The sequence below is a fragment of the Phaseolus vulgaris genome, chromosome 5 (genome assembly GCF_000499845.2).
Source record: "Phaseolus vulgaris cultivar G19833 chromosome 5, P. vulgaris v2.0, whole genome shotgun sequence".
Lineage (NCBI taxonomy): Eukaryota > Viridiplantae > Streptophyta > Magnoliopsida > Fabales > Fabaceae > Phaseolus > Phaseolus vulgaris.
This window is the reverse complement of record NC_023755.2, coordinates 14,118,085-14,130,209: the sequence shown is the minus strand read 5'-3', so window position 1 is coordinate 14,130,209 and position 12,125 is coordinate 14,118,085.

The following is a 12,125-nucleotide window of genomic DNA, read 5'->3' as shown; positions in this document are numbered from 1 at the left end:
TGTACGAGAGGAGAGCCAGAGCTCTCCTCTTCGGTTGAGGGAGCAGCAGCCGTAGCAGCAGGTGAAGCAGAGGCCTTCACCAATCTCTTTCTCTTCCTTCCTAGCTCGGGGCCTTCAGCTGGCGCAACCGAGAGAGGAGGAGCAGCAATGGGATTGGTGGTGGAAGAAGAGGAGCCAGTCCCCTGGGCCCCTCTGAGCCTGGCAAGCTCCAGCAAAGCTTTTCTCCTATCTTGCCCTGACATCGTATCTGCGTTGAAGAGAAAGGAAGAGTTAGATGGTGTAGTTGTGCAAATGAGTCAGAATATATGCAAGCATGCATGAAAATGTGCAAGTATCCTAAGAGGTGAAAGAAGAAGAACCTACCTATGTATTTCTTCAGGGCCAGCACATCAAACTTGTGTTTGATGAGGATAGCTGAGTTATACTTGGCCCCCAGGAACAACCCACATAGCTCGCGCTCGTAGGGGGCCATGGCTTCGAGACCTCGGGGCTTCTTGAACTCAACCCCAGGAACCCAGTAGAGGGGGTACCCCTCGAGCAAGGTTGGACTTTGTGGGGTGGCAGATATCATGTAGAACCTGCCTTTCCAGTCTTTGAAGGATTGCTGGTACAGGCCCAAGAGCACCCGTCCAGCAACCCCATTCAGACTCACCCAGGACCTGTCCCCGGGGTTCTTCGCCTCGAAGAAGTAAAGGAACACGTCCACGGAGGCATTGAGTCCGAAGTAATTGCAGAGAATTTCAAATGCCCGGATGAAAGCCCAGGCATTTGGATGGAGTTGACAGGGCGCGACGTTCAGCTCCATCATCAGCTCCTTCTCGAAAAAGGTGAAGGGCAGGCGTAGCTTCAACCTTTTGAAAATCGCAGAGTAGACGAAGGTAAAGGGCACCCCATTGGTGACCCTGTCATCTGCGCAGATGGGCATCCCACGAGGAGGAATGCGTACACGGATGTTGAAGTCGTTCTCCCTGTCTATGGCGCACGAAGGCTCATCCGGGTCATGGCTCAGAAGAGAGGTGAGATGACCCTGCGGTAGTAGGGTGGATGTTTCGGCCAGCAACGCCAGGGGAGCCCAGTTGTAGACCCTGGCGTTGTCATGATAGGAGGTGGCATCAGGTGGTGGCGGCGCCGGTGCACTTGCTGAAGGCTGTGCACCGGAGGACGAGGCAATGATTCGAGCAGTTTGTTTCAGGCGAGCCATTGCGTGATAACTGCAATGGAGAAGAATGAAGGGTTAGAGGAATGGAAGAAGAGGAAAGAGATGTCCAAGCGAAAAAGAGGAAGAAGGAGAGGCAGAAAGCAGAGTGAGGGACGCGAAAACCCTAGCGTAAGTCGAAAGGAGGAAAAAACAGAGAAGATGAATGCATGATAACGAAAGGGATGAATGCAATCGGTAAAAGGAACCTAAATAGACCCAGGAAGAAGAAAAACCATACCTTTGGGTGATCGCGAGAGGTTTGGGAGCAGAAAACTTGAAGAAAGAGGGGTGCGCAGAGAAAGAGTTCGAAGGAAAGTCTGAGAGTGTTGAAGAAGATGATGAAACAGTGAAAACGCGCGCCTATTTGAATGAGAGGAGCGCTAGCGACACTCCACGCTGGCCGTTGATGAGGCCACGTGTCGCGAGATTAAGGAGGGAAGTCCTAACGTTAAAGAAGCAACACGTGAGGTGGCACGAGATGCGGTCCCACTTGCCACGTGGACTGAGGGCACGACCACTTAGTCTCTTCGCTGAGAACGAGTTCACAGCTCGAGACTGGGGGGCTTGTGATCCGATCGGTCATCGGTAGTCGATGACGTCAGCAGCAGATAACCACGTGGACCACTCGCAGGGTGACACGTGGACCAGGTGACAGAGAGATCAGGGAGGCGATCGCCCAGAGCGGTGATCGGTTGTCAGTAACCAAGTGGCCCCCGACAGGTCAGGTGGCAGAGAAGTCAAGGGACAAATCACCCAGAACGGTGATCGGTGGTCACACCGAGTGCCCACCGACCGATCAGTTCCCAGATGAACACCTGGGGGCAGAACGGGAGAAGCAAGAGAGCACCGATCAGTCATCGGGGTACATGGTCATCGGGGTCTCGTGTTACACGCAGTTAAACTGGGACTGTGGTTCCCATCGAGAGCGTTACGCATGGATCTCGTGTGATCCAATCTCGGAGAAAGAGGAGTTGCTCGCCGATAGAGTCGTGCACGAGAGTGGACTAAGGGAGCTAGTAAACTGGTCAGTGATTGGTGACTCCCTCAACCCATTACGTGCATGACACCGCGGAGGGGAAATCGTTCACGCAGAGAGCAATGCTTGGTGAGTGTGCCTAGACTAGCCACACCTGGCGTTCTCCTGGGAGTGTGCGATTCACCCAGACGAAAGAAACGCGTTAAGTTACTCCGCAAGGGAATGACTTAAGCGCACAAAGAGACGCGCTAGAGCCCTCCAGGGGGTGGTACGTGTGTGGTTAGATGTGAGTTGCACGCCTCCACGTGTCACCATCTGAGTGAGGCGCGGCCCAGAGAAAGATACACTCCGTGTCGCTAAAGGTACAGACAAGCACAGACACGCACAGAGGCTCATGTTTCACTGATTCTGGAGGTATGTCTCTGCAGAAAAGCATAACAGAATTCCGACACATGCCAGAAAAGCATAACAAAATTCTGTTAGGCACAGATGCAAAGAGAAGTATAAAAGGGAATCAGAGTGAGACTGGGAGAGGGAGATTCTTTTGAACAAACACAGTGATGAGAATCAAATAAAGGAGGCTTTTATTAATGGAGGAAGAGGACATCCACCCTCACATTTGAAGTTCTTCCTTCTAGTCTTCTCAAAATTAAAAGAAGAAATAAAATAAAGATGAGGCCCAAGCCCAAAGCCCAAGCCCAAGCCCAAGAAGGCCAAAGCCCAAAGAGCCCAAGTCCATCCCATGAGGGGCAAGGCCAAGCTTTGAAATACTCTTGTATAGTTTTAGGAGGTTTGGTTATTAAATAAAGGTGTGTGAAAATGTAAAATAAAGTCACATTGTCCATGTGACTTAGGAGAGTGGTGTAGGTGTAGTTTTTGGGAGGTGTCATAGTAGAAAAAGGTCACACCTCCCATGTGACTTGTTTTTGGTGGGAATTTCAAATGAGTTTATTTGAAATTTCCCACCTATTTTTCAGCACCTTAGGCTATAAATAGAGGTGCTTCCTTTGTAAAATTCAGATTTGAATTCATCTAAAGAAACTATACTCAAAATTGGAGTGAGCATTTGGAGAGCTTTTGAGCTTCTACTCTAGTCTTATCTTGAAGGACCATGGTTTCCTCAAGTGGCGGCTACCACACTCATCTAGGAGCATCCATACTTCTAGTGGCGTGATCATCCAACCTATCTTCCATCTTCATGAGCATTCTCTTCTCCTTCCTTTCTTCTCTTTCAATTACTCTTGTTGTCTTGTGTTCTTGAGCATTTTTTGGTTCGGCTGTCCTTAATTTTCCAGCACCTATGTTTTGGTTTTCTAAATTCTGTTCGGTACATTTGTTTGTGTTTTAATTCTGTTCGGTCTTCTCTTTTATAATTCCTTTGTTGATTCAATTTGACAATATTTGGTTCATCCAAATGAGTTTGGGAATTGGTACTTGTTTTGGTGAGTTCTTGACTTAGAACCATGATCCAAACTCTAAGAAAAGTGCCTCTATATTTTCCAGCTCAAGGTGATTCCTAAAAATGTCAAGAATCTTGTTCTATGTGGCTATTGGAATCACATCATGTGGTATCATGAGTCTTAGGTTCATTCTTGTTTAATTGTTGAGTTGTGTGCACTTTATTTCAAGAGCTCTTTAATTTCTTGCAATTTAAGTTTCTGTTTTAGAATTTTAATTGAGTTTTCTTGCTGTTTTTCTTTTGCTCCAAGTGTTTGTGGAAAGGTTTATGGCACTCATAATTCTTATGAGTAAGGTTGCTCTTTTGGAATGGCATTATCCTTCCTAGAGTTTACCTTAAGCTTCCTTTCACTTGTTACAATTTGTGTTGTGTCTTTTAATTTTTGAATCATGTCAAGTTTTGTCTTAAGTCATGTTATTCCATATATGTCATTACTTCTAGTAGTACTTTTATTGTTTTGATTGTTTCTTGCTTTAGTGTCATATAATTTTCTGAATTGATGTTGATCCTTTGTGCATTTTCTTTTTAGAATTGAGTTCATACTTGTATTCTAGACCTATACAAGTTCCAATACATCTTTTTCTATTATGTCTTTGCTAGTTCATCATCCTGTTTTTTATTCCTATTAGGATTCCTCTGTTTCTGAAAAAAGTGCTTACTGTTTTTCCTTATTGCAATTGATTTACGTACTGTAAAATTCTGAAATTCTGGATTTGAGATATTCAAAGTGTTATAAAAGAATAGAAAAAAGAATCATTCAAAAATATGAAGTACAAAAACAATGATAAATAAAATAAAAAAAGTGTACATTTCTGCCGAAAAAAATACGGTAATCTGGCAGCGATTTTGAAAAATTTATTTCTCTCAATTGGCTTACTGTTTTTAATTGATTCCAGTGCCATTTTTGAGTTAACATCTTGAAGTTTCTGTGGTATAAATTTCATAATCCAGTTCGCTCTACAACGTTCCAGTTAAATCAGTGAATATCAAACACAGTTTGCATTAAAAAAAAATTTTCCAGTAGCTAATATTTTTTGTTTTCCTCATCTACTCTAGTGCTTTTCCTTAGGTATTCTTTTGTGTGCCTACTTTTCTCATTGAGTTCTTTATTTTCTTGATTGTCTTTCATTCTTATTCTTTGAGTTTGTCTTACATATAGTATTCCTTTTGCAATTACCTTTCCTTGCTTATACCTTTTCTTGTTTGTCTTTATTGTTTCTTTGGTTTTGTGGTGGTTTGCTCTTAAGATTGGTGTGCTTGCTTTGACATATTTCATTTGAGGATTCCAAGGCCTCAAGATCAGATTGGTGCAAGAACATTATTTCTTTGAGAGTGATCTCTTTTTTCAGCCTCATTTCACTTCGGCAGTTTCATTGCCAAGCTCACTGTTTTTGCTAATTTTGTTTCTTAACTTGTTTGCTGTTTTTGTGTGTTTGCTGTTTTTTATTTGCAAAATGGCTGGCTATTCAAGTGGTGCATCTTACAAACAGCATTCTCCTTCCAAAGCTTCAGTCCTTGGTGAAGAAGAACATAGAAGAAGGAGGCATCACCATCATTCTCATGAAGAGAGCTATAACCGTGACCAAAGATATCACCAAGTGTTCAACATTGCTTGTAAAAAAGTCCCTAGTTTTAATGGTGATAGTGATCCTAATGTGTATTTAGAATGGGAGACCAAGGTTGACCATTATTTTCATGTGTATAAGGTCCAAGATGACCAAAAACTTAGAATAGTTTCTTTATCCTTTTTGGGCTATGCCAAAGAATGGTGGCATAAAATTGTAATGGACATTATATATCGCAAGAAACCTCCCGTGGTTTCTTGGAATGCTTTGAAAGAGTGTATGCGCGCGAGGTTTGTTCCTCCTTCTAGGAAGGAACACTTGTTGAAGTTCCAAAGGCTTCCTCAAGGACATAGGATGGTAGAAGAATACATTAAAGATTTTGAAACAACTTTGACTAAAATGAATATGCATGCTAATGAAGAGTCAAAGCTAAAATGGTTTGTACGTGGTTTGAGAAGAGATATTAGAGAAATTGTAGAATTAAATGAGTACTCTTCTTTAAAGAAAGTGTTTCGCCAAGCCATCAAGGTAGAATCCTATCTTTTGAAAACAACTTTCAAAAATACTCATGATTATAATTTCTACAACTCTTCTAGGAAGGATGCCAACAAAATGTCTACTCAAAATTGTCCTTCCAATTTTTCCAAACAAACCATGTTTCCAAACAAAGTTTCTACTACAAATCTTTCTACTCCTAAGTCACCTACCAAAACTTCAAATATCAAATGTTTTAAATGTTTAGGTTTTGGGCACATAGCTCTTCATTGTCCACAAAAGCAAATCTTAAAGATAAACAAGGTAACACAAGACCTAACTCACCCACTTCCCACAAGTCAAAATAAAAAAGACAAAGAAGAACAAGTTGACATGAGTCTTCTCCTTTCACCTCCAAGGTGTTTTCCTTCCTTATCTTTTTCATTACCCAAGGTTTCTATTTCAACACCATCTTGGTTAAAAAGTGTTAGGGATGATTTCATACCTCCTAATGGTTTTCACCATTTAAGATGCCTTTTCCCAAAAGATATCATCATTCCCAAACAAATTTTTCCAACTTGGTCGATTTATAGAACCTCCTTTTCTGAAATCCCATTGTTTACAAAAGATAAGTCATGTTTACATTTTTCTTCCACTTTTAATTGTAAAACTAAACTGACTTTGTTATATGCAGGGATTCAGAATTCGTGGACGAATTCTCTCCAACTCGAGGAGTATGATGAGAATCAAATAAAGGAGGCTTTTATTAATGGAGGAAGAGGACATCCACCCTCACATTTGAAGTTCTTCCTTCTAGTCTTCTCAAAATTAAAAGAAGAAATAAAATAAAGATGAGGCCCAAGCCCAAAGCCCAAGCCCAAGCCCAAGAAGGCCAAAGCCCAAAGAGCCCAAGTCCATCCCATGAGGGGCAAGGCCAAGCTTTGAAATACTCTTGTATAGTTTTAGGAGGTTTGGTTATTAAATAAAGGTGTGTGAAAATGTAAAATAAAGTCACATTGTCCATGTGACTTAGGAGAGTGGTGTAGGTGTAGTTTTTGGGAGGTGTCATAGTAGAAAAAGGTCACACCTCCCATGTGACTTGTTTTTGGTGGGAATTTCAAATGAGTTTATTTGAAATTTCCCACCTATTTTTCAGCACCTTAGGCTATAAATAGAGGTGCTTCCTTTGTAAAATTCAGATTTGAATTCATCTAAAGAAACTATACTCAAAATTGGAGTGAGCATTTGGAGAGCTTTTGAGCTTCTACTCTAGTCTTATCTTGAAGGACCATGGTTTCCTCAAGTGGCGGCTACCACACTCATCTAGGAGCATCCATACTTCTAGTGGCGTGATCATCCAACCTATCTTCCATCTTCATGAGCATTCTCTTCTCCTTCCTTTCTTCTCTTTCAATTACTCTTGTTGTCTTGTGTTCTTGAGCATTTTTTGGTTCGGCTGTCCTTAATTTTCCAGCACCTATGTTTTGGTTTTCTAAATTCTGTTCGGTACATTTGTTTGTGTTTTAATTCTGTTCGGTCTTCTCTTTTATAATTCCTTCGTTGATTCAATTTGACAATATTTGGTTCATCCAAATGAGTTTGGGAATTGGTACTTGTTTTGGTGAGTTCTTGACTTAGAACCATGATCCAACTTCTAAGAAAGTGCCTCTTTATTTTCCAGCTCAAGGTGATTCCTCAAAGTGTCAAGAATCTTGTTACCACATGATGTGATTCCAATAGCCACATAGAACAAGATTCTTGACACTTTGAGGAATCACCTTGAGCTGGAAAATAAAGAGGCACTTTCTTAGAAGTTGGATCATGGTTCTAAGTCAAGAACTCACCAAAACAAGTACCAATTCCTAAACTCATTTGGATGAACCAAATATTGTCAAATTGAATCAACAAAGGAATTATAAAAGAGAAGACCGAACAGAATTAAAACACAAACAAATGTACCGAACAGAATTTAGAAAACCAAAACATAGGTGCTGGAAAATTAAGGACAGCCGAACCAAAAAATGCTCAAGAACACAAGACAACAAGAGTAATTGAAAGAGAAGAAAGGAAGGAGAAGAGAATGCTCATGAAGATGGAAGATAGGTTGGATGATCACGCCACTAGAAGTATGGATGCTCCTAGATGAGTGTGGTAGCCGCCACTTGAGGAAACCATGGTCCTTCAAGATAAGACTAGAGTAGAAGCTCAAAAGCTCTCCAAATGCTCACTCCAATTTTGAGTATAGTTTCTTTAGATGAATTCAAATCTGAATTTTACAAAGGAAGCACCTCTATTTATAGCCTAAGGTGCTGAAAAATAGGTGGGAAATTTCAAATAAACTCATTTGAAATTCCCACCAAAAACAAGTCACATGGGAGGTGTGACCTTTTTCTACTATGACACCTCCCAAAAACTACACCTACACCACTCTCCTAAGTCACATGGACAATGTGACTTTATTTTACATTTTCACACACCTTTATTTAATAACCAAACCTCCTAAAACTATACAAGAGTATTTCAAAGCTTGGCCTTGCCCCTCATGGGATGGACTTGGGCTCTTTGGGCTTTGGCCTTCTTGGGCTTGGGCTTGGGCTTTGGGCTTGGGCCTCATCTTTATTTTATTTCTTCTTTTAATTTTGAGAAGACTAGAAGGAAGAACTTCAAATGTGAGGGTGGATGTCCTCTTCCTCCATTAATAAAAGCCTCCTTTATTTGATTCTCATCACACAGTTTTTCTATTGGTGGTTCTGTCGTCTAACTTGATCGTCGGAGTGCAAACGGCCGCTAGAGGCGCCGTCTGTGTGTTTTGCAGGTCACACTTGGAGATCCTAGAGAAGGTTCTGGGGGTGATTTCACAGATAACACAGTCACGTAGACGGGGTAGTGAGAGCTACGAAGCGATTCCTCCACGCCCGAGTTGTCGGCAGGATCATTGTCCCTGAGCCCACTCCTGCACCAGCTCCAGAGCTCCCTCGGGTCGTCCAACACTTGCTAAAGGGCGTCCAGCAAGTTCTCCCAGAAGACCTAACTGACGAGGCCATGGAGGAGAGTGTTATTCATTCCCTTGGGGGATACCTATCACGCGCCAACTCTTGGCGACAACAAACTGAAACTATGGCAGGGAGTACCAGGCTCTGGCAAATGAGTTGGCCTTGCTGAAGGAACAAACAACCGACCAGGCTCGCCGCTGGTTCAACCAAGAGGTCGCTATCAAAGATGCCCTGAAGGTGGCGCAAAAAGCTGAGGAAGCAGCTAACAAGAGGCTTCATGCAGCGGGCCAAACATATACTGAGCTTCTGGCCAAAGTAGTGCCCCTTCATGAAAAGATAGTTGAACTGAAAGCCGTCGCCGATGCCTCCAAAACCAGAATAACCACCCTTGAGGAACGCTGTGTTTCTCAAGAGGTAAACCTAGGCAAGGTGGAGACTGAACTTGCTGCTAAGAATGAAGCATTTGATCTGATGAAGGCTGAACTTGCTGCCAAGAACAAAACCTTTGATCTGATGAAGGCTGAACTCACCAAACAGCTAACAGAGAAAGCTGAACTCACCAAGCAGCTTGTTGAGAAGGCTGCGGCCTTGGCGGATATGAAGAAAGAGCTGGCTTCTCAAGCTGAGCGCTCTCAGCAGGTCGAGAAGGAGCTCCTCGACAACGCCACGAACGCCTTTGGTACCGGGTTTGGGGAAGCCCTGTCTCAGGTGGTCTGCGAACACCCTGAGATGGATGTCTCCAACTACGCCCCTACTAACCACGTCGTCGAGGGGAAAGTCGTGCCAATGGAATTTTCTGAAGACGACTAGCTTTCCCTTTCTTCGTAACTTTATAACTCTGTTATTTGCTCTGCACATTCTGGATGACCTTCATATTTTAACTTTAAAGATTTACCTCTACTTACTCTTATTCGCTACTTCCAAGATGTTTCTGTTATTTATCTTTGTTTTCCTTCGCTTAGCTTACTTACTTTCTCGAACTATAGGTAGCGCGCACTTTTTCTTCTTCTCTTTCTTACTAGGTCAAACATGCATACCTTTCGCTTGCTCCCAATCTTCTTAACTCGTAAGAATCCCTTAACTTGATCTTCGCTTAACCTTCGTGGCCCTGAGGCGCCTACCCCCAAAGGTGTTACTGGCCTCGACATCGCTCAACGGCGAATGAGGACTTATCTTGGCCGAAGCCTACTTGCTCGTACTTGGTGCCCACACTCGAGGAGAGGCCTGCTGAAAGCAAGGCCGTTTTGTCCTCAGTGTTTCTAGACACTGGGACAAAGTTGCACTTGGTGCCCACGCCCGAGGAGAGGCCTGCTAGAAGCAGTGCCGTTTCGTCCCCGGTGTGTCTAAACGCCAAGGCAACCATTCCTTATCTCTTGCACTTGGTGCCCACGACCAAGGAGAGACCTACTGGGAAGCAGTGTCGTTTCGTCCTCAGTGTGTCTAAACACCAAGGCGATCAGTGTACTTGGTGCCCATGCCCGGGGAGAGGCCTGCTGAAAGCAGGGCTATTTCTTCCTCGATGTGTCTAAACACCAAGATGACCAGGGACTTGGCGTTTACGTCCAAGGAGAAGGTTTCCTGAAGGATAGCGCTTATCTTATCTGGTGTGTATCTGCACCAAGGCACCTGACACTCCACTGCTCCGAACTTCCTTTCTGTCCTTGGTGCCCACGCCCGAGGGAGGCGCCCCCGCGTCTCCCCTCGAGGTGTCTAAACACCAAGGTGGTGGGTTAGTTTCTTACTGAACCGCGTTATCTCTTCTTAGCATTTCTTTACATCGTAATAAGGAAAACTTAAGACAATGTATGCTCAACTGATTTTTACTTGGGTGACCTCATTAAAAAACCCCCGAAAGGGAAAAAGAGTGTCCCCTTGAATTGTACACTACATAGAGTTTTTAACTGAAATAACACTTCAAGTTTGCCGCGTTCCAAGTGCGCGAGATGGGGCCTCCTTCCAGAGTGTCAAGCTTGTACGACCCATTCCCCCGAGCCTCGGTTACTCTAAAGGGCTCAGTCCACTTGGAGGACAACTTGTTTTCCAACTTGATCCTGCCGGTTGACCAGAACGTAAGAGCCTCGCCTCGTCAAAGGTGTTCTTCCTCTGGATCGGCTTTGCACCACGCTAGCTTCCGTCCTTCACCTCGATTCACCTCAAGAACCTGCAACAGACAGAGTGGCGCCGCTGCGGCCGATCGCGCTCCGACGCTCAAGTCAGTGCCGGAACCACCAAAACTCTAAGAGAGAAAACTAAGAACTCTAGGAACCGTGCAAAAACTCTCTCAGTCACTCTAGTATTCTCCAAGCGTAAAGAAGTGTTCTAAACGTGCGTCCCTCAGAAGTTCGTTAGAATCTCTTATATACCTGTGCATTCTCTCTCTCCTGACGGTTACACATCTGAACACGTGGCTCGCATCCAGCTGTACACGTGTCACCATCTGGAGCGTCCTCTGCTTGAGCGTCACTTCTTACTCTTCAGGCTGTTCGACTAAGTTACCCATGCAAGGAGTAACTCGGTGTATAGCTGCCTTGGAGCGCGATCTCTTCTGTGTGGCGAGTACGGGAGGTCACCATGCACACCTTCCCTGTGGTCTCGCCGGCCGCCATCATGATCTGCTTCACTTGCTTCACCGTGCATGTCCTGGTAAGCTGTTCCCTGGCCTCAACCTCTGGCTAGCTAGGGAATGATCATCTGATAACTTCATCCTTCGCACTCGTGCCCTTTGAAAGCCTCGAACAAGCTTTCCTGATCTTTCGACGATGTTCTCCTCTCGGCGATCTCTGATCACTTGGTCGCCTGGGTTCGCATCCGGTGACTACGACACAAGCCTGGTGACCGCCGGTTTAGATATGCTAGAGATCGGAGCACGCCAACTTAACGATTGGCGACTACACGAGCTTCCTGATTTCCTTCCCTTCTGTCAGTCAGGTGTTCCGCTCAACACGCCTATATTATCGCTTGCTGCCACGTCATCACTTCCGACTACCCGGGCGGTACACAAGCCCCCCAGTCTTAAGCGAAGACTTGTCCAGCGAAAAGACTAAGAGGTCACATCACCGTCGATCTACGTGGCGCTGGCACGGAATTCCAAACGTTCGTACCCTCTGCTTTTCTGATGCTCCACCAAACCCCTTTTTCCAATCGCTTGACACGTGGCTTCATCAATGGTCACCTTTAACTGTCGTTTGTGCTTCCGAAAACGTTCGAAAAAACCCCTAAAACCCGTTGCACTTCCTACTGTTCCATCATCTTTCTGCATTCTCAAACGCTCTAAGTTTTCTCTGCGAACCCACGAAGCTTCTCAACTCTCCCAATCTCCAACTCTCTTCATCGCTCAGCCGATCATTAAAAGGTACCTCTTTTACTTCTTCTGTTGATATCTGCTGCATTTTAACCAATTCGCATCATCCATTATCTGTCTGGTGCATACGTTGTGGGTTGTTTTCTCCTTTTCCCCCCT